Genomic DNA, 23,019 nt, shown 5'->3' on the forward strand with positions numbered 1-23,019 from the left:
TGCCCCCACACATATAGAGCCTTCTCTGTTAATCAGCATTCCCCACCAGAGTGATACATTCGTTATAATTAGTGTACATTGATACATCATAATCACCCAAAGTCCATAGTTTACATTAGTGTTCCCTTTTGGCATTGTACATTGATTGTGCTCCTTCTATTTATCTCTCTCCTACCCCGACTCCTGGCAACCTTTCATCTTTTTACTGTCTCCATAGTTTTGCCTTTAACAGAATGTCGTATAGTTGGAATCATACAGTACAGGTCTTTTCAGATTGACTTATTTCATTTAGTAATAAGCATTTAAGGTTCTTACATATCTTTTCATGGCTTAATAGCTCATTTCTTTTTAGTGCCGAATAATTTTCAATTGTTTGAATGTACCATAGTTTATCCATTCACCTACTGAGGGACATCTTGGTTGCTTCTAGGTTTTGGCAATTATGAATAAAAGTGCTGTAGACATCTATGTGCAGGTTTTTGTGTGGACATAAATTTTCAGCTTCCTTGGGTAAATACCAAGGAGCATGACTGTTGGATCACATGGTAAGAGTATATTAGTTTTATAAGAAACTGCCAAATTGTCTTCCAGAGTGGCTGTGCCTTTTGCATTCCCATCAGCAGTGATTGAGAGTTCCTGTTGCTCCACGTCCTTGCCAGTATTTGGTGGTGTTAGTGTTCAGATTGTGGGCATCTAATAGGCATGTGGTGATATTTCATTGTTTTAATTTGTGTTTCCCTGATAACATATGATGTGGAACATCTTTTTATGTATTTATTTGCCTGCATTTTCTTAAAGTAATAATTTTTAAATTGTGGTAGGACCTATACTAAATGGACCTATACTAAAACATGAATTTGAGGCAGTGCATGACTGCTAGCAAGGAGACAAGATCCCCAAACTTTAGAATGGATGGTGCAAGGGTTTTGCTTTCAACAAATACTGAACATGTACGATATGTAGAGCTGTATATGGATGAGAATCACAGTACTTGCTTATCAGAGAATGGAGAATTATGTGGGAAACAAGATATACGATGAAAAATTACAAAACCAGAAATATTTATTAACTATATAAGAAAGTGGAAGAGGCAAATAGATTAATGTTTAATTGAGTACCTGATGAGTGCCTAGCACTGTACCATGCTTAAGTCCATTACTGAGTTAATACAGCCATAGAAGAATGTTGGGCACCACTTGCAGTGTCCTGAGTGGTGCAGGCTTCATGACCCATGTTGGAGGAGGACCATGGGCAGAATGAGTAGGAGAGGGAGGGCTTGAGCTGAACCTTGGAGCCTAAGTGGAATTTTGATGAAGAGGAGTGAATAAGAATTCCAGGCACGGAGTGTGGTATGAATAAGGCTTGCCTCTCAGTTCTTTGAGGCAGAGGCCAAGTTCATCCTGTTTACCATCGGATCCTAGTCTTCTGACACAGTGCTGGTACTAGTAGATGCTCAACAAATAGTAAGTGACATGCAGCAGGCATTCAGAAACTATTTCTTAATTGAATTTGAAGTATTTTAGAGAGTAATTCTGGCTGATGTAAAGGTTCATGTAGTTGTGAAGAGAGGACTGGAGAAGTGACTTAGGCCATGTGAAAGGCTAGGGGGGTTGAGCTTCATTCTTAGGCAGTGAGGAAAGTTTCTCAGCAAGGTGATGATCTGATTAAGTTAGAGTTTTTAGGTGCTTCTTTGGGCATTAGTAGCATGTGGCATATATTTGAGGGAGAGGTAAAAAGTAGGGAAATCAGAATTTCTACTTGGAAGACAAGGGATATTTCCCAATGTCATTGGCTCAAGTTATCATTGAAAGGCAAGGGCCCAGGGTTGAGCCTGAGCCTGAGCCTGAGCCTGAGCCTGAGCCTGAGCCTGAGCCTGAGCCTGAGCCTGGTGTTCAACTTCCTTTAGTCTCAATTTTATTTTCTGTAAAATGGGATAATAAGAATATCTACTTCATAGGATTATTTGGGGGGTAAAATGAAATAAAAAGATAAAGTGCTTGGTACAAAATAAGTACTCAGTAAATATTAGTTATTAATAATGTTACTAATAAAAGTCATTTTTTGGTCGTGTGTGAAATAACATGGGCTCAAGTCTCATGGATTTTATGGAATAAAACAGACACTTTAAAATATGGGACAGTTTAGACATCTCTCGAATGCAATTCGGAAAGAGGCTGGCATCCCAGAGGTAGCCTCTTCAACTGAAGTCACATGGTTAGAATGCATCTTCCCTTTTCCCTTGGAGCCTTGTAGTCTGGAGGTGGGCAAGGTTGTCAGGGCATGCCTGTGTAAATGTATCTTTTCCTTGGATGTCACAGGTCTGCAGTTTGAAAGTAATTTTCCTCAACCAGAATAAAGCATGTCTCAATTACCAGACATAAAAGATTTCTTTAACAAAACCTACTCAGGGGACCTCAGATTTTACCCAGTCTCCCAAGTAATGAAGTACAAAAAGTAGTCACACACATATCCCCCATCTCTCATACTCCTTTTAAAAACTTTGGAGTACAGATGCTGGTTTAAAATGCTTGGTTAATACTTAGAAGGCCATTAGCTATCTACCCGAGGAAATAGGTAAGATTATCATAAGAGTGTTTTAGGTGCACATGCTAAGGAGACTCTTGATAGTAAGAAAGGATAGAATCTGGAATTGATTAGAGATGAGACTGTGGAGTCTTTTTGCCTGGAGATCATTACAACAGAGATGAGAACTGCTTATTCGAGAATGCATCTCTGTAGTGAAAAACAGTCTTTAGCTTCATGACCTTGGGTAAGTCTTGTAAATTTTCTGAGCTTTATTTAGGTATTCAACCTTATCTCTATGATTGATTTGCAGACTGTGTCCCAGTAATTTTCATTTATAGACATTGCCACAAAAATGGAATAATCATAGTCTTTTCCTAAATTGCAAAAAAAAAAAACAAAACAAAACAAAAAATCTTAGAGTTGATAAACTTTTCTTTATTCTGAGTTTTTCTTACATAAAATTCTTTAACTTTTTTGCTTCTCTTCATCTACTACCAAATGTTCATTTACATATATGTACTTGTTATTTTCATAGATGTGGTAGACTGTGGTTGTCATTTCATACTCTTCAGCTGTCATAGGCATATCTCTGCTAGTGAACCATTCTCAATTTTGCGGTTGAACTGTCCACATCCTCATTTCATGGTGTTTTTGGAGTGCTTGCCAAAGACAGTGAAGAATGATGCTCAGGAGCACTGACTGCTCCACAACCTGGTTCTGTGAGTCAGACAGGCCTGCTGTGGGCATGAGGAGTTCCCTTCTGAGTTGGGGTTAAAGAAGATTTTTAATGGAAAGGGTTTCATAATCATAGGTTTAATATCTTCTGAGGAGCCTTGGGGATCATCTTACTTGAGTCTCCATAACCAAAGCTCACAGTTATCTGAGGTTATAAGGCTGGTAAAAGGCTAATAAGCTGGGCTGAGGGAGCAGATCTCCACACTCTAAGCTGGTATACTTTTTACTACTGAATTCTTAGATTTTCTCATGTTTAAGTTCCATAATCGTTCAGTGTTTTTAACTGGTGTATAGGAAGGAGCAACAGTAGCCTGCCTGTTATCTTGAGGAACTCCCTGCGGCTCGAACATCATGGAAATCTAGCATGCTTCGTGGAAGTAGTTCAGTGCCAAACATATAAAAAGCAGTCTGGACTAATAAGATTTCAGGCAGAAATGACCTTGCCATATACTGTGGACAAGATTAGTTAAGAGTATATGAGGTGCTGATGACTGTGTGTCAGTGGGATAGAGGGACAGAGCAGAACAAGTGAGCCTTGACAGATATACTGTGTGTGACCTTGGACTCAGTTTCATGCCACTAGAGGCATCAGCCAGACTGTTAAGGGTACATTGTTTGGTTTCAGGGGTAGGTTTATGTTAATCACATTTGCAAAGTTAAGGGTAAAAGGCTCAAGACAGAGTTTAGGGAAGTTTTGGTCTCTGGCAAGACTTTCTACAGAATTACTTCTGTAACTCCTGAAAACTTGGATTCTTGCTTGCAGAAAACACAGAAGAAATTTCAATCAATTCTTTACGGAAAGAGTTATGAAAATATAAGTCAAGAGATCAAGATCTTGGCTTAATATACCCTCTTGAGAAAATTGATCCATTGGACTTTTCCCTCTTAAGTTTATCTTGCCTGAAATTTTCACGCAATTTTTATTAGTGTGCTGAACCAACACTTAGGTGAGCTAATGATAGATAAAAATTTGCAGTTGATTTAAGGAGGAGCCCATAGTCCCGTAGAATCTATGCATATGATTTTTCCTGGAGCATTGAAAACAAAAAATATGCCAGGTAAAAAAGTACAATAGAATTTCTAAGCAGACAGCCATGAAATTGTCTGAATTTTGCTTTTTCCATCATTCTAGCATTTTTGTATACATGAACATGCATATCTGCCCTTAAATTTAGATAGTGTTTTAAGAGAAAAGTTTCAGTAATTTCTGAGACTCTTAGTGGTCTTCTTTTATCTGTATAACCTCCATTCCCTTTTGGTTCTATCTTTGGAAAACACCTCCTGGAATTTTAAGTATAAACATATGCTTGAAACTTAAAAAATTTCGATTTGCAATTGAAATATATTTCTGATATTAAGCCTACTAATGTATAATTGAGTATTCTGCTTCTGCACATTATCACACATGTGAGTATTTCATAATAGGACCTCAGACAAACCAATATTTTTATTAGATTAGAGTTGACCAGATATCTTAATAAAGTACATTTGAATTCCGACCTGTGTAGCTCTCAACTCTGCAGACCACTCTTTAGAACTTTTACAAATGTGAACTATGTGATTAACTGCCTCAGAATGACCTGGATGGCTGTTTGAAAATGCAGACTTCTAAATCAGAACTTGCAGGGGTTCACTGGGGAACATGCATTTTTAGTAAGTTGCCCAGGTGATTTGCCCTAAAGCCTTAGCTCATACAGATCTCACAACCACCCCAGGATTTCACTGGTGAGGGTATTGCTCAGTGGGGGGAAAGTGAATTTTTTCTGTTACCCCACACATATTCTTTGGACGTTTATGTATATTTGCTGTGTGCCTGGAAGTGGGCTGGGTATGAAGTGTACATTGAACATTGTAATTATAAACTTAGCTCATTATAGACCTTGGATAATAATGATTAGGAATCTTCTGCTGTTTTTATTGCTGTGCAGTTATTCCAGAGACATGGCCAGATAATGTCAAGTACTTCATACTTTCCCTATTACTAAGTTTTTATCCTTTGCTCAACTATTTCCTCTCTAATCTTGGATAGAAGCTCTTAAACGCTGTTCATTGTTGATTAACTTTCTCGTCTATGAAGCTAAAAAAAAAAAAAAAAGCCTGAATTCTTTTCCTGTCTTCCCTGTATTGCCTGTGCATCCCTTCAAAGCAGGAACTGTATATGAATGATGTCGGTAATAGAACTGCCCAGATCAGTACGGGAATACAGGAGAAACATGATACTTGGTTAGTGCCTGGTTGACTGATGAGAGGAGACCTGGACAGCTAACACTTGTTTATTCAACCCAGACTCACAAATCTCCCCTTCTTTCCTATTTATACACTAGTTCCTGCCTTTATTTCTGAGGGCTGAACTAACTGGTCTTGCCTCCATCTCTGCTTTTAGATCCATACTTCACCGTCTTGTCGGACTGATCTTCTGCAAACACTGCTTTGAACAAGTCCTTCCTCCTCAGTGACCTTTACTGACCTTCCCTGGCTTGTGAGGCCCTCCGCAATCTCACTTATACTTGCCTTTCTAAACGTCTCAAGCCAAGTATGTATCAGTGGATGACAGCTGTTTTCAACCTCCCCACAGTTTTAAATGTGGGGCTCGAGCTTAGGAGGCTCAGGACACTGTAGAGGTGTAATTATTCCCATGGCACTGGCAGTTGGAACACAAGATAGAGGCCAAGGACAGGATTTGGGAATGCAGTACCTGTGATGGGAAGGGCCAGGAGATTTGCAGCAAAACAGAGAACGATGCTGAGTTAGGACAGGAAGCAGGAGAAGCAGCTGCAAAAGTCAAAGAAAGAAAGAGCTTTAAGATGAAGAGGATGACCAATAGTATTGAATATTTAGGCATGTTGAAGGCTGGGGAGATTCCATTGCATTTGGTGAGTTATTGATGGCAGTTCAGCATGTTCCTTAAGGACTTCAATGGAAACATAAGCTAAATTGCTGCATTCAAGGTGTGACAATTGCTCTTTTTGAAACTTGAAAGCGAAAAGCCATGTTTGTTTGTTTTTCCCAAATGTGAGATGTTTGTGTGTTTTGAAGGCTCAGAGGATGGAGCCAGTATAGAAAGAAAATTTCAAAATAATTTACAGAGCCAACCTGGAGGTGAGAGAGAGGATGGGGTCCTCTCAGGGATCCTACTGACATGAGGAAGGAGAGGATGGAGGCAGGAGGAAGCCACCTCATTCAGATCAGTTCATTTTCTTCTGTCAGGTGGAAGAGGAATTTCATTTGTTAGCAATGTGCATGGGGTAGCTTGACTTGATTCTACAAAGATTAATTTTCTAAAGTCTGTGTTGTGTTACCTTCTCTTTAAAACCTGAGATGACTCACCGTGAGTCTGGCATAAGTCCAGTGCCTTTCACAGTGTACAAGGCCATGACTTGCTAAGGTCATGACATAGTGTTCCAGTCCATTTCTCTGGCCATTTTTCTCCCTGCTTGCCTTTGCAGACTCTGTTCAATTTGTCATTCTCTAACATTCATTCCCTGGCTTATTTGCCAGTGTTCCTTTGCTCATGCCAGCTATGCTTTTGCTATAAAGTACCTAATTCCTGCTCTGCTTTCCTCCCCTGTCTCATTATGTGTTAGTTAACTGTATATCTCTTCTCAGGGAGAATTGAAACACACTGCTTAAAATTATAGTTATTTTTATTCATGCTTTTCTTTCCTCTGCTAGACTGTAAACTAAAAGGGGCTTTAAACTCAGGAATAATTTTAAATATAATAACATATAATAAGAATTTATGCAAGTCTCAGAGAACAAGCCTGAGTTGGGCTTATTCGAGTTTGAATCCTGATTCTGCTTTACACTAGGTGTGGTTTGAACTGGTTACATCATGCCGCTGTAATTTTACAAAGTGAGCATAATGAAATGTTCCTTTTAGGAATGTGGGACTCAGGCCTGGCACATAGTAAGTGCTCAGTAGACCTCACTATGGTTATTAATAATGAATTTCTTGCTTCCCGACAATGTTTAGTTGAAAATCCAGAGAGATCATGAAGGGCAAAGGGTTAGTGTGCTCCGCTTTTCCCCAGTTATATTGAGTGCAAAGATGGCGTATTCTGTTTTGTGCTTCTATTACAGTGTCTGTGTGTATAGTATAATGCATATAGTAAAGAAGAGTGAATTCCTCTTTGTGATTATATTAACTAAGTTTTCCCCAGTTAAAATCCATCAGCTTTGTTCTTGTCCACAGAACTCAGGGCATATTGAATGGTTTATATTTTGGCCTTCTTCTCAGAACAAATGCTGAAGCTTAAAAGTTTCTAGTAGGGCAACAGTGTGAAATGTACATATCATATAGCTTATCACATCTGAGAAGTAATATTACCATAGGGTTAAGTTTATTCTTAATTTTTAATTTATTTGACATTGTTGCTGGGTAGCTGATTCTTCTAGTTTCGTAGTAAGAGTACAAATGTCTTCTAACAGAGAAATAGGAAAAGAAGCTTGCTCTGTGAGAACTTGATACACCAATATGAATATTTTAAAAGAGTACTCTATTCATCTCCATAGCCAGTCATGGGGTTTTATCTCATTCATCTTTTGTGATAAATGAGTGTACATTAATTTTTAGTATTGTAAAATATGTCTTATGACAAAGACTAGTGACAAATGACACTTTCAAGCAAGAGATTGTGTTGAGATGTTTTGCGTTGCAGGTGGGGTGCCATTCGGTAATTGAGCCAATTGAAAGCATGTAACTTTGATCTTTGTAAACTGTTTCTTGTTTTGTCAGATATACATTCGGAAACATTTTATATTCATAGCATACTAGAAGTCTTAATATATGTGTCTCTGAAAAATAGGCAAATATGCCAAAGGTAATGCTGAAAAAGGGGAAAAAAGCGAAGTCATTGCCCATGGAAGGGATTTAGATTGTTAAAACCAGGATACGAAGAAGACAGAAGCATATTGTCAACACTTTTTATAAAGTGATGCTAAGCAGGACCTTGATGCTTATAATTTGACAGGAAAAAGGACTTATTAGAGTTCAAACTGTAAGGAGGTTGAACAACTCAGGGGGAAGAATGTAGATAAGTAAGTGCGTCTTATGCAATGGGGTGGGTGCTATGAGCGGAAGAGGGCAAGAATCTTAAAAGTAGAGTTTCTGAGGGGAAAAAAGACTTAAACTGTTTTAGTTTTATATTGCTGCCATAACAAATTACCACAAACTTAGTGGCTTGTGGAAATTTGTGTGGTAAACACAAATTTATTACTTTACAGTACTGTAGGTTAGAAGTTGGCCATGGGTCTCAGTGTGCAAAAATCGGGCTTTTAGTAGGGCTTTGTTACTTTTTGGAGAGTCTGGGGGTGAACCTATTTTTTTTTTTTTTTTTTTTGCCTATTCCTGCTTCTGGAAGTTGCTCACATTCCTTGGCTCTAGGCTCCTTCCCTTATCTTTAAAGCCAGCAACAGTGGGTTTACTCCTTTTTACATCTCGTTATTCTGACTCTTCTCTTCTGCTTCCTTCTTCACTTTTAAGAATCTTTGTGATTACACTGGACCTCCATGGAACATCTAAGTTGATCTCCTTATTTTAAAGTCAGCTGATTAGCAATGTTAACGCTATTTGCTACCTTACTTCCCTGTTGCCCCAAAGGGTAACACATAGGGAATTTGTGCGGCGGGGGGCGGAGGGGGGTCGTTATTCTGTCTAGCATATAAAATGTGCCGTTTCTTTATACTAATATTCCAGTTAAAATTTTTTATAAAGAAAATTTGCTTTTGGATTGTGTGGCTCTTAAAAAGCACATTCTGAATTCCGTGATTGTACTTCTTAGGGGTCACTATTTTTCAGTATTCTAAGTATTGAGTAATACTGTTTGAAATTTGTTAAGGTACCGAAATTCAGGGGGAGTTATTGTCTCCAAAAACCATCCGAGACTTGGTTTCAATATAGTTAGGCCTTAGTTTTTGCTGATTCATAAATGTAATAAATATTGCAAATCCTGTTAGAATCTCCCCTTAGAATTCTGGAGCAACACTGAACATTACAAGTAATTGAGAGAAATTGTATTTGTAGGTGAAGAAACCTACTTCTCTGACTGTGACAAGTACCTGGAGAGGAGCTTAATTACTAAGTACAGAAAGTGAAGTGCTCTGTTTGTTGATGCCCGTAGCAGGCCATCTTTCATGGAAAGGTAAAGAGCACAACAGAGACAGCAGGAGAAAAAAAGACACTAAGGCTAAAAGTAAGAGAAAGATGAGAGAATAGAGTGGTAGGGTAAAAATGGCGTCAGAACCATAGGCACCAACAGCAGAGAAGAAACTGAAAGGGAAACTGCTCTGCACTCACAGGCAGGCTGAAGAAAGCTGCTACCTATACTGTATCTCAGAATCTCTAAAAGGGTGATTTTTGAATCTGTCTCAGAGTCTGAGCTCTGGTATACTTTATGACCTCCTTGAAGAAAGGGACTGTCTCATCTCAGTATCCTCTCAGCCTAGCATAGCAATTCTCAATTTTTTTTGGTCTCAGGACTCCATTTACAGTGTTAAAAATTATTGAAACGCTCATACATTGTTGTTGTGAATGTAAAATGGTGTAGCCAACTGTAGAAAACAGTTTGGCAGTTCCTCAGAAAGTTAAACATGGAATTACTGTGTGACCGAGCACTTTTACTCCTAGGTATATGCTAAAGAGGATTGAAAACATATGTTCATTCAAAAACTTGTACACAAATGTTCATAACAACATTATTTATAAAGTGGAAAAACTCAAATGTCTGTCAGTGGATGAATGGATAAACAAAATGTAGTTATGTCTGTACACATGAACTGTTAGTCATAAAAAATAGTGATGTACTTATACATGCTACAATTTGGATGACCCCTGAAAACATGATAAATGAAAGAAGTCAACTACAAAAGACCACAAATGGTATGATTCTATTCATACAGAATATCTAGAATAGACAAATCCATAGAGGCAAAAAGTAGGTTAGCGGTTGCCAGGGGATGGGGAGAGGGGAGAATGAGAATGACTGCTAAGGGGTATGGGATTTCTCTTCAGGATGATGAAAGTGTTTTGGAATTGGTTAATGCTGATGATTGTACAACCTTATGAATATACTAAAAACCGTCGAATGTATAAGTAGTGAATTTTATGGTATGTGAATTATATCTCAATAAAAAATTATTGAACACCCCAAAGAAATTTTGTCTATAGATATTTATCACATTAGAAATTAAAATTGATAATTTTAAAAGTAACATAACATACCTATTATATGATATTACAATAAATAAAATTTTTTAAAATAAACCCTAAAATTTCTAAAATAAAAACTTTGATGAGAAGACTAGCTGTTTTACAGTTTTAAAATTATACCTTTAATATCTTGTTAATAGAAGACAGCTAGAATCTAGTACATGCTTCCATAGACAGTCTTTAGTGATACATTGCTTTGGTTGAGAATATGAAGAAAATCCAGCCTTTATACAGATGTGATTGGAAAAGGAAGGAATACTTTTTTAATAAAAAAACTTTTTTTAGTTTTGCGATATAATTGACATACAGCACTGTATATTTCAGCTATACAGTATAATGACTTACCTATATTGTGAAATGATCACCACAATAAGTTTAGTTAATATCCATCATCTCATATAGATATAAAAGGAAAAAAATTTTTTTTTCTTCTGATAAGAACTTTTAGGATTTATTTTCTTAGCAACTTTCAAATATAACATACAGCAATGATAATTATAATTATTATGTTATATGTTACATTCCCCATAGTTATTTATCTTACAACTAGAAGTTTGTACCTTTTGATCACTGGATGCTACCCCCACCTTCCATCCCCACCTCTGGTAACCACAAATCTGATCTCTTTATTTAAAAAAATTTTTTTTAAGATTCTGCATATAAGTGTGATCTCAATAGCATTTATCTTTCACTTATTTCAGTTAGCATAATGCCCTCATGAGCCATCCTTGCTATCTTAAATGCCAGCATTTCCTTCTTTCCTTTCCTCCCTCCCTCCCTCCCTCCCTCCCTTCCTCCCTTCCTCACTCCTTCTCTCCCTCCCTCCCTTCCTCCCTGCTTCTCTCCCTTCCTTCCTTCCTTCCTTCCTTTCTTTTATGGCTGAATAAAATTCATATATATGCCACAACTTCCTTATCCATTTATCTATTGATGGACACTTAGATTGTTTGTATGTCTTGGCTGTTGTAAAGAATGCTGTTACAAACATGAGAGTGTAGACATCTCTTTGACATAGTGTTTTTGATTTTTTTGGATATATACCCAGAAGTAGAATTGCTAGATGATATGGTAGTTCTGTTTTTAATTTTTTAGGAACCACTACACTTTTCCATAGTGACTGTACCAATTTACAATTGCACCAACAGTACACAAAAGTTTTCTCTTCTCCACATCCTCACCAACACTTATTTTCTTGTCTTTTTGATAATTGCTATTCTAACAGCTGTGAGGTGATATCTTATTGTGGTTTTAATTTGTATTTCCCTAATATTAGTGAGATTGAGCACCTTTTCATTTACCTGTTGGCTGTTTGGAAAAATGTCTATTCAGGTCCTTCGCCCATTTTTAAATTGGATTATTTATTTTTGTTATTGAGTTCCTAATATATTTTGGATATTAACCTCTTGTCAGACATATTTGCAAATATTTTCTCCCATTCCATAGGTCATCTTTCATTTTATTTTATTTTATTTTATTTTATTTTTGCCATGCAGAAGCTTTTTGGTTTGATGCACTCCCACTCGTTTATTTTTTATTTTGTTGTGCTTTAGATGTCACATTCAAAAAATCATTATGAAGAACCATGTCAAGGAGCTTTTTTCCCTATGTTTTTCTCTAAGAGTTTCATGGTTTCAGGTCTTATATTTAAGTCTAATACATTTTGAGTTTATTTTCGTAAGTGGTGCAAGATAGGGGGTCTAGTTTATTTTTCTCATTACCACTTATTGAAGAAACGACTGTCTTTTTTCCATTGAGTATTCTTGGTTCTGTTGTCAAATATTAGTTAACTTTATGTATATGCTTAGATTTATTTTGGGGCGCTCAGTTCTGTCCTATTTCTCTGTATGTCTTTTTATGCCAGTACTATATTGTTTTGATTACTATAGCTTTAATAATATAGCTTGAAATCAGGAAGTGTGATTCCTCACATTTTGTTCTTTCTCAGGATTGCTTTGGTTATTCGTAATCTCTGTGGTTCCATATAAATTTTAGGATTTTTTTCCTATTTCTGTAAAAATATTCCATTGGAATCTTGATAGAGATTGTATTGAATCTATAGATGGCTTTTGGTAATATGGACATTTTACCAATTTAATTCTTCCAATCCATGAACATGGGATACCTTTTCATTTATTTGTGTCTTGTAAGATTTCTTTCATCATTGTCTGTAATTTTCAGTGTAGAGAGGTCTTTCATCTCTTTAGTTAAATTTATTCCTAGGAATTATATTCTTTTTGATGCTGTTGTAAATGCTACTGATTTTTGCATTTTAACTTTGTATCCTGAAAGTTTACTGAATTTTTGATTATATCTACTAGGTCTTTGGTGGAGTCTTTAAGATTTTCTCTATATAAACGTATGTCCTCTGCAAATAGAGTCAATTTTACTTCTTTTCAGTTCTGATACCTTTTATATCTTTTTCTTACCTGATTCCTCTGGCTAGGGTTTTCAGTACTGTGTTGAATAGGAGTGGTGAGAGTGGGCATCCTTGACTTGTTCCTGATCTTAGAGGAAAAACTTTTAACCTTTCATTATTGAGTATGATGGTAGTGGTGTGATTGGGAGTATTTTTCTTATAGCCTTACATAGTGTGGATATTTTTGATACTACAACAAAACTTGACAGTTGATAGTTTATTAAAGATGAGTTGCAATGTGGAATCTGAAGCCATTTATTTTGTTACATTAAAATTTATTGATCTGGCTTGTACTTTAAATGGATCTTTCACCTGTGCAAGATTTTTAACTTCATGCTTTCATCATTTGGAAAATATTGGTGTACTAAGTTATATAGATCTTAACAAATGTTGACATATTTTGTCCTATCTATCTATCTATCTATCTATCTATCTATCTATCTATCTATATCTAATACATTTGATTCACCACTGAACTCATCAGAAAAGTATTTTAATTATTGGGAAGCCTCAGGGTTATGGTGGCAGATACAAGTTTTCCAGAGTTCTGACTTCCAGGTGAAAGCTTGCATTTTATCATTGGCAATAAATATTTGAAGTAACAGGCTCACTTTGTCCAACATTTTCTCAGGAATGAACAAATATGGAAGTCTGAATGAGCATAGTTTGTCATTTGTTCTTTCAGGTTAAAATGATATTCAGTGAAAAAAGTGGCTATTTTAGCTTATAACTCAAACAATTGCCTGGACTTGGCCAACATGTCCATTTGGACATGTAGACAGAGCGCAGGCGCTGATGCAGTGGTGGTACTTACCAACCTCTGCACAGTGTCACAGCTAAGGCATGGGAAGGCTGAGTAGCGCTTTCCAAATCAGTCAGTGCCAAAGCTGGGGCCAGTTCCCTGAGTTCTACCTGGATCCATTTCTATATTAAGACTTGGCTTCTCAGAGCTTTAAATAGTGTTTGTTTGTTTATTTTTAACTTTTTATTTGATGACAAAAAGGCCATGAATACTGGAGCCATTACTAGTTAAAGAGTTGGAAGGTTTTTTGTATATTTTATCCCAACCCTGATATTTAGATAACCAACTTGGAAGTGACTGTTGTTATATTTAGATTTTTCAAAATGGACATGTGCTTGGCTTCTGAGCTTTTTTGTTTTAAGTGTTGTTGTTTTAAGTGGGAGAAGTTGCTTTCCTTGTTAGTGGATTCTCTGTGGTGTGATCAAAGTACTCTCTTCTTCCAGAGAGCTCAGGAATTGGGAGGAGTCCCCAGATGTTGGTCTCGGTGTGTGTGATATGATGTGTGATCTTCAGTGTTTTTACAATATAGAAGAGATTTGGTGTTAATCTACTTATATGAGTAACTCCTTAGAAGGGGTTACTGAGTCTCTGTCACTGCCTCTTATGCTAGGGTGAGTGCAGAGAGAGTTAGGTGGGTTTTTGTTTTGTTTGTTTGTTTGTTTATTTAATTTTTTTTTAGGCAAGGCAACCCTTGGTTGACCTCACAGATTGCAAGGACCTTCTCAGCTTACAATCACTTATTTTATATTTTTATTTTTTATTTTTTTTTAATGCCTACGGCACCTGGTCTTCCTAGGTGGTCTTCCATCCAAGTACTAACCAGGCCTGACCTTGCTTAGCTTCTGAGATCAAATGGGATCAGGCTTGTTCAGGGTAGCATGGCTGTAGACAGGAGGGTTTTTTGGTTTGTTTGGTTTTTTTTTAGTGAATTATAGTAGCTCTCCACAAAAGTTTTTAAGAGCAGAGACAGAAAGGGAGCCAGAGGGAGACTAGAAGAGCAGAACTGAGCATTGGGGGAGGGAGATGGGCTGCCGCCTCAGGAAACTGTATAGTATGTGTTGGCATTACAGTTTTCAGTGTGCTGTCCTATATCCCGCCCCTTTTGATGCTCACTATGATCTTACTAGTTAGACAAGGAGAAGTGGAAAATGAGATTCATCAGTATCAGTCTATAGTCATATGGTTATACAGCGGAGGATGGACACCAGTCCTCAGGCCTCCTGTGTTCTGATGGATGTGTATGTTTGTAACCACAGTAGGCTTGCTTTATTAGTGAGAGAGGGTTCTCATGGCCACAATCAAGACAGACATTGGAGGGGCCGGTGTTTTAAGTGGCTCCCTTAGCTCAGATGTGGATTGAAGTCAGAAGGAGTAGACAGGGTCTTTCACTTGGAAATGCTGTGGCTACTCTCCATTGGTGGGATTGACCCCACCCAGAGTTTAGTTTGTATGTCAAAGGCTGATGAGGCCACATGCACACCAAGAGAGTATAAAAATTCTTCTTGGTCACATAATGAAGCTTTTGGAGGAACACAGGGCAGGCTCTCAAGCGGATGAAAGTATCTTGAGAGAACAGGGTAAGGAGACTGGCTTGGCTTGTATAGTATTTAGAGGGTGAGATTGGCTCCGAGCTTCCTTGCCTACCTACCTGGGCTTGAGTGGTTTGGAATTCCTGCATGTGCCAAAGGAAGGGGCCCTGGGCTTTATTGCCAGCTTGCCCAAATGGGGAGCAGAAAGGGAAGGTAGGAAGTGGTAGGGCTTGAGTGCTGTCAGCAGTCAAACATCAAAAATGGAGCCAAACTATATTACAAGAAAAGACATCTTTCTGCAGGGACCTGGAAACTAGCATTTTGGTTCTAGGAGAGGGATTAAGTGAGCTGATGGAAAGATTTATGGATTTCTATTAGCTGTACTATCTCAGCTCATATGGTTTTCTATGAGCTGTACTATCTCAGCTCTACGTATTCTGTAACTCCACATTTCTTCTCCCATGTTAAAGTTATGCATTTAAGCTGATTTAGAGTGTTAGACTCTTGGGAACAGAGGGAAATGTGTAGGAAAAGATGAGAAAATGGTGGGAAAAGGTTATGAATGCTGGGATATTACTTTATTTTACTGAGAACTCTCTTGCTTATCTCTATTGTTCATCCCAGTCCTATTTTACCCGGGGAGTTGTTAGGAAGAAAGTTAACTTGGGCCAGCAGTCAGTGGAACCCTCTGTCAGAGGATTTGAAATCCCATTTCACCATACAGGAAAGGGAATCATAGCTGTCCCCTCCAGATATTTTGGTACTCATTAAGCTGAAGCTGGCCCATGAAGCAGGTCACACAGAGTAAAGAAATGCGAATGAGCCAGTAGATTGTAGTGGGGGGCGGGGTGGGGGGGGGACTACTTTGTGATAGGACTTTTTAAACTTAAAGAACTGTCTTCAGTTATTGATTAGATTATACTTGGAAGATGGTTTTTGGAAGCCAGTAGGACATGAGTTCTTAACAGACTACTATGTAGACATATGTTTTTCATATTAAGGAATTACAGCATTGGATTGTGTCAAAGTTGAGGCGTCTGTTCTAGCTCTTAAAACATGCTTTTACTTCTGTGTTCCTTTAGTGGAGAGGAAGATGCTGCTCTGAGGGTCCCTTGGAGCTTGAGAAGAGATCTGAGTTTGTCCTAACACAGTGTAGTCTGTCAGAAACGTGTGCTCATGACTCTTACGATGTTTTCTCAGGTTAAAATAGCCATTTTCTAGGGTACTGGAATGTTTTTTTCTTGTTTTTGGTCTGGCTGAACTACTACTGTCTATAAAATTTTATGTAACTATACATGCTGTGTACATTTATTTAGACTGATATTCCATTCCAGCTCCATGGATATTTGTCTGGTCATAGGTGTTTTCTCTAGTTTAGAATAGATTCTCTAAGTTTTGCTGCGACATTTTACTCGTTCACTTATTTGTACAGTCAGCAAACAATTATGAATGCCCATTCTACCATTATTTGAATGTAAAATTCCCCTAGAAAGCCTTAGAAGTCATTTGTGGTATGTATCATATTTAATTCATACAGCATTTTTGGAGTATTTCCCTTTCTTAAGAACAGTACTCATCGTTGTCATGTCTTTTGCTGGTCTCTGATCCATGAAAAGTGGAAAGGTTCTTTCCTGGGCCAGGCACCAGTCTCAGAATATTAAGGACTTGGATCCAGAAGTGCTGGTCTCATTTTGGTTTGTATTTTGTAATGAATGCCTGGAGTCAGTTGTTTATGTGTGAGGCATCGACTGCAGTGATCATTCTTGGAGATGACCAGTGGTTAGAACTTATTCCTGGAATGTTCTCCTTCAGCATGACTCCCAGTACCTGGGAATTGAGCTCCCTTTTCAGCGTGGGATACATAATGGGGTGTTAGAGTCCAAAGAGACCTAAGAGGTCCTTATTTCTTTTGTTTTTATATATATGAGGAAGCTGATACTGACAACTCAGTTCAAAGATTTATTTTGAAAACAATATACAAAAATTTACAATATACAATAATTTTAAATATACAAAATTAAAGAGAGTAGTATAATGAATCTGTATATATTCATCAACTAGATTCAGTAATTTCAAGATATTGCCTAGGTACAGCTAACTATTATGTTGGAGCAGATAGTATTATATCTCCATCTTGAATATGAGAAAACTGACTGGCCTGGAAAGGTGAAGTAACCTGCCCGGTGTCACACCATCTGCATCCAGCATTCAAAGCTTGTGTCCTCCTCACTGCTCTGCCTGCAGCAGTTCAGCTTGTCTGATATACATAGTGAGCTAGAGTTTGACTAGAAATCGGACCAGGAGATCTGACAACTTTTTTGTTTCTTTAATGATGATTTTATTCTGACTTTTTTTTTTTTCCATCATTCTTTTGTACCCAACTATTTTATGGACTTGAAACATTGGAGTACCATTTGACACTGCTAGGGAGACTGTAGTATACCAAGGATTGGTGGTGGGATTATTCTGCTCCAGTGCAGGTGATAAGAGGTTCAGTGTCTCTAGGGAATTTAATAACAATAATAAACCATCCAAAAGTTCCATCTGCAAAGTCTAAAGTCTGGAATTGTGCCTGCAATTCTAAACATTGTCAGTGATAACGTATTCTTTCAACAAAATCTTATGTTAGTGTGTGTTCTAAATAATTGTTATGGTAACTTGAGTTTTAATAATATATCTGTAAGCTTCAAATGAGGGCTTTTTGATTACTTATCTTTTAATAGACATTGTGTACTACATGGCAGTTAAATCAGAGACTCTTAATCATACAGTTGGCCCCAATACATAGGGACTCAGCTATATGCATTCATTTTGAGAGAAGATTTTTATGAGTTTGGAATTGTTCAAACTTGCTTTGGAAATCTTTGTGCATTTAACCCCTGTGGTACTACATATTGCTACATTTAAATAGATTTAAAATGAACAATGGTAGTATTATTGAGGTTTATAATTCTGTCATTCTATGTGAGTAGTTGGGTTTTTGTTTCCGCTTAAAAATTGAAACGGTGGAACAGTGCAAACATTGAGGTGTAATGTTTTTGTCTAGTAAGTGCAAATTTTGGTTCATACATGATATGTTTTACTAAATTTGCATTATATCTGTAAAGTTGAAATTTATCAAGTTAAAATTAATTTTCTAATACTAAAGGACAAATCAAGAAAGTGATAGTTGTTGATTTTTATATAAAAACACTTTTTGAAAAAAAAGTTTTCATATGAGGAGAGCATGTTAAATGATCCATCCTGGGTGTTGACTACACTAGGGTATGCCATTTTAGGCAGGATTCTTTTTCTGATTCATTTTTAAGTGAAGAGATTGAGAATCTTTCATATGTGCAGCTGGAGCCTTTGGCAGGACAGGCAGAAAGACACACAGTACTTGTACTGAGGGATTACTCTGTGCCAGAGATTGCTAGCACTTGGTATACCTTTATCACACTTTTTTACTTGATGAGCTTTTTTCAGTCCTTTCTTCATTGCTGACAGGCTGTGAGACAGCAGTAACAGCTCCAGCGGGGCCTGCTGGGCTTCTCATCTTATAAGCACTCAGAGAGCGAAGTGCGTAGAGGGTAAGACTACTCTTGGGAGGGTCTGGCAGGGACTTTGAATTGATGAGAGTTTGGACTCCTCTGCTCTTTCAATATCACTTAGGGCAGTGGTTCCTAACTGATTTTACCCAAAGGGGACATTTGGCAAGGTTCAGAGACATTTTTAGTTGTCACAATTGGAGGGGCGGTGCTACTGGCATCTAGTGGGTAGAGGCAGGGATGCTGCTAACACACCTGCAGTGCATTAGACAGCCTCCCACTCCCACGACAAAGAATTATCCAGCCCAAAATGTCAATTGTGCTGAGGTTGAGAAAATCTGACTTAGGGCAAATCACTTAAATTTTCTTAGCTTGCTTCCTCATTTCCTCAAAATAGGGAAAATAAATAATAGTACTTTTCTCATAAGGTTGTTGTGAAAAACTATGGGAGAAAATACATTAAAGAGCTCAGTTGTTATAATGATTACTATTAACCTAGTGGAAAAAACCCAAAGGATGAGAAAACTGCTGCTGTGATTTACTCAGGAACAGTAGAAATACTATACTCTATATACTTTAAGTGGATAATAATACTTAGAATAATGTTCTCGAATCAGGAAATTGAACTGGAAACAACTTAGGAACATTTTAAACAGAAAATAGTGTTTCTGGCTTAGTGCTAGTTTGTCCGTATTTTCCAAACTGGTCTGATAAGTCACCTGGGGTGCTTGTTAAATGACCTGACCCCTCCCTTGAAGATTTTAACCAAGAGGTTAGAGTGGGGCCTGGGAGTTCTTAGTTTTAACGCTTATTCTTGGTGATTCTTAGGATCAAGCAAGGATGGGAAACAATCCTTTTAGGTAGGAAAAAGGTTTGTCAAATAAGTTTGGGAAACCCTGGCTTAGAGTAAAACAGATTTCTTTCCTACAGCACTTTGCTGAGCCTTTAATATGATAAATTGTATTATGTATTGTGGGGAGTGGGATTAAGAATATATATATTAGACAACATTATCCAAACTTAATTAACTACAGAATCCTCTTTCTGTTAAGCATGCAGCAGTATGATGTTCCACAGACAACATTTTCAGAAACAATGAATTATATATAATAGTTTACTCTCCACAAATTCCAGTTAAAAGAGTTTCCTGCTAGTGTAGCAGGATAGCTACTTGACTTTGTAATATCCTGAAAGATAAGCAGATGGGACGGACCTGCAGTGGAGGAAATGAGGTTGATGCAGATCAAGACTCAGCTGGAGTATAACTTGAGCACAAATGGAGTTTGTTGTGGTCTGCACACTCATGCACTGAGATGGCTTGAGGCCAGTCCTGTACATAGGGTTGGCCTGGGCACTCTCAATTTGGGTTTGGGAGAGAAGCTTTCCTTAGGAAGTGCTTCTGTGGGCTCATGATGGCAGCAGTCCTGCCCCCTGCCCACTTACCCTTTTCCCCCTTCCCCAGCTCCCAGGGTGATGCCTTGAGAGGGTTATCAGATTTCTCCCCTCAGTCCACACCCATGTTTGTCTCAACAAAATCTACTCAAATTAGTTTATACCAGATAAGGTCTCAGGTGTAGGTAGGTCTTGCATAGCACCCAAGGAAAACAAGCAGAGTTAAACCCCAGAAGAAACTAGAACTAGAAACTAGAAAGCCACCAGGAATCAAGACAGCGTCTCTCTCTCACGACCCCTCTCTCTGCTGTGTGGCTGTCATTTCTGCCTCTGCTTTTGCATGACCATAAAAGTTGGCCCTCCCAGTGTAAAGATCCTCAGTTCAAAAAACCAGCTGAACTGACAAGTATTGCTAAATCCATTTTCAAGGGCAGCCATCTCTAGGAACTCACATTAATGTACAAAGTCAGGTCCATAGGCCTTTGCTCCCAACATGTAGATTGAACTATTCTATATTTTACAGTGATTGTGGCAAAAAGGTAGTAGCAGAGACCCAAGTATATACAGTTATAGGCCTGCTGAGAATTGATGGTGGGTAATAATCTGGTTATTTATATCTTTCATTATTGTAATTTGAAAATATATTATATTTGAATTATACAAGTATGTGAATTTAAAAATTGGAGTATTATAAATAAAACCTAGAGCTGTAATTTATTCCTTTTAATTGCTATACAATATTCAGTTGTATCCTTATGCCTCATTTTATTTAGCTGTTCTATTTCTTTCTAACCATCGATACTGATACTGTGAACATTTTGTACATGTTTCATGAGGCACATGTGTTCATGTTTTTACAGCCTAGATAACTAGAAATGGAAGAAATTTCAAATATTTGTAAAATATAGTAATCCCCCCTTATGTGAGAAAGTGAGAGAGATATATTCTAAGACCCCCCCCCCCACCCCCCGTGAATGCCTGGAACCACAGATTGTACTGAACCCTTTATATACTGTTTTTTTCCTATGCAGACATACCTATGATAAAGTGTAGATATTAGGCATAGTAAGACATTAACAACAATAAGAATAAAACAGAATAATTATAACAATATACTATAATAAAAGTTATGTGAATGTGGTCTCTTTCATAACCTATCTGATCACCTAGAGGGCTACTAGAGTCACTAATAGGTGGGTAGCATCTGTATAGTCTGGATATGCTAGACAAAGGGATGATTCAAGATGGGCGTGAGATTTCATCAAACTACTCAGAATGGTGTGTATTTAAGACTTATGAATTGTATATTTCTGGGATTTCATATTTTCGGACAAAGATTGCGGCTAACAAACCATGGCTAAGGAGTACTGGATATGTAAACTTTAGGTTAATATATTTTTATTATGTATCTTTTAAAACTCTATTTGACAGACTGTGATAAACCAAGAGTAGGGAGGTAGAAGCGATCAGGCTCCCCATCCTGTTCCATAGGCAATCGGAGGGTCCATTGTAAGAGAATTTAAAAACAATGATAAAACTGACTACAAGTCAGCCTACCTTTTTTTTTTTTACACATTGCCTTGTGCCTATTATTCTAAAGAATGTCAATGATAAAATAGTCTTCCTTTCCAAATCTTTTGTTGGTCTAGGTTCCAGATATTTGCTGTTGAGGCTTTTGTTTTACTTCAATAAACATTCTGTTTTACATGGAAGATAGATAATATACAGTTGGCTTCATACATGTGGATGTAGTTGTAGACATTAGTTGTGAAAGAAAGTTCATAATGATTATAATCTTAAGCTTAATTTGGGCATAGTTTGTGTCTCCAACCCCTATGGTGCTACTGCGCTAAACAGTGCTTTGAAGTAAACAATGATAGTAACATGGTTATAATTCTGTCATTCCATGTGACCATTGGAGTTTTTATTTGTGTTTAAAACTTAAACAGTGAAACAATTTGAGGTGTAATCTTGATGTTTGGTACCTGCAAATTTTAGTTCATACATGAAATATTTTTGAACAGTTTTCCAAAGTGGAAGTATATATTCCCAACAGTGAGGTTTGATAATTCCAGTTGTTCTGTATTTCCACCAACACCTGATATTGCTTTTTAAACAAGCGAATTTAGTTTCACTATGATCCTCCTAATAGTAGATAAGAAAGTTAAAAAACCCAGTGGCACTTTGCAATATATATCATCAGTTGTGGTCTCTCCTCCCAAGATTGTGATGTTGAGGTATTTAATTTGGAGTGACAGTGTTCCTTTGGAAGGCTATTTGAAAGAAAAAAGGTTAGCATGATACTCTCTATTTCAGTGAACATGAAGACATAATTTAGCATAAATGTGTGAGTTCTCAACATGACTACATATCTGTACTAGTGTTTCTTGATTTAAGAATCTTGTTCCTTTGTTTATAAATTTGTTTCCAACTATCATTAAAATGTGAAATCGAGGAATAGGAATTGGTTGTGCTTTCGGACCTCTGGATGTGTAATTCCATTAGATTTAGATGAAAATCTGTCATGTTCCTATAAAAGAAGAGAGCTGGTGACCTGGGGATTCTTAACTTGATGTCGACTGATTGAGAATCACTCATCACATTCCGTGAGTTTTTCTTCATCTTTGTGTTATGTAAGAGTCCGCAGGGTCTTATTATCTTTAGCTCCTATTAACCTTGGTGTTAGAGAAAAGGCAGGTGGGGGGTGGAAAGCAATCCCTAGTAAAGCATATTAACTTTTTTCCTCTTGGAGGTCTTATATGTGAGAGCTGTGTTCGTTGTGGTCATATATTTCTTTTTTCCCTTTAGTGTACTAAGGGTTTGGGAGAGCTCCCATAAGAAAACATAAAATTGGAATGACTGGCTATAGTTCTTCTGTGCATCAG

At 37.4% G+C, this 23,019-nt stretch overlaps 1 protein-coding gene and 1 pseudogene across 2 annotated transcripts in view; one reads left to right on the forward strand and one right to left on the reverse strand.

Moving 5' to 3' along the window:
- CCNY (cyclin Y) overlaps window positions 1-23,019 on the forward strand; it is a 204,824-nt gene that overhangs the window by 26,844 nt on the left and 154,961 nt on the right. The gene's annotated exons all lie outside the window — the stretch shown is intronic.
- Window positions 14,458-14,576, reverse strand: LOC111729969 (annotated as a pseudogene).

This window comes from Pteropus vampyrus, unplaced genomic scaffold, assembly GCF_000151845.1.
Source record: "Pteropus vampyrus isolate Shadow unplaced genomic scaffold, Pvam_2.0 Scaffold294, whole genome shotgun sequence".
Lineage (NCBI taxonomy): Eukaryota > Metazoa > Chordata > Mammalia > Chiroptera > Pteropodidae > Pteropus > Pteropus vampyrus.